The following is a 900-nucleotide window of genomic DNA, read 5'->3' on the forward strand; positions in this document are numbered from 1 at the left end:
TGTTGTGTGCATGCATAACAAGCGGCCTAGCTGGTGTATATTTAGAGAAGATACTAAAAGAAAAGAAAACAACAATATGGATAAATAATATGCAGCTAGCAGTATATGGTGTATTGATAGGTTTAATAGGTGTTTTATATACAAACGGAGAAGAGATAAAAACAAAAGGATTCTTCTATGCATACACCCCAATCACTGTTGCTGCTATCTTTATACAAGCTATTGGTGGCCTCGTTGTTGCTGCTGTATTGAAATATGCAGATAATATATTAAAATGTTTCGGCAATGCTTTATCTATTGTTTTTTCTTGTTTTGTTTCTTCTTTTCTTGCTGCTGATTTCTCTCCTTCTTCTCTCTTCTGCTGCGGCACCGCTCTCGTCCTCCTCGCCTCTTATTTGTATATTGTTGACCCTTCTATGCATTTCACACAAAAACACAAAAATAATAAAACTTTTATACATATAAACGATAAAATTAAAACGTAAACACATACCACCATGTTTATACAAATAGAAATGCTGCTGCACCGGATGCAGCGGGTGCAGCAGGAGATGCAACAGCAGCAGCAGATGCAGCAGCAGCAGGAGATGCAGCAGCAAGAGCTGCAGCAGCAAGAGCTGCAGCAGCAAGAGCTGCAGCGGCAAGAGCTGCAGCAGCAAGAGCTGCAGCAGCAGCAGCGTCAGCTGCAACAGTAGCTGCAGCAACAGCTGCAGCACTAGCGTCAGCTGCAGCAGCAGCTGCAGCACTAGCGTCAGCTGCAGCAGCAGCTGCAGCACTAGCGTCAGCTGCAGCAGCAGCTGCAGCAGCAGCAGCTGCAGCAGCAGCAGCTGCAGCAGCAGCAGCTGCAGCAGCAGCTGCAGCACTAGCGTCAGCTGCAGCAGCAGCTGCTATTGAACTAGC

Source organism: Eimeria mitis, genomic scaffold, assembly GCF_000499745.2.
Source record: "Eimeria mitis Houghton genomic scaffold, Emh_scaff1294, whole genome shotgun sequence".
NCBI classification, from domain to species: Eukaryota; Apicomplexa; class Conoidasida; order Eucoccidiorida; family Eimeriidae; genus Eimeria; species Eimeria mitis.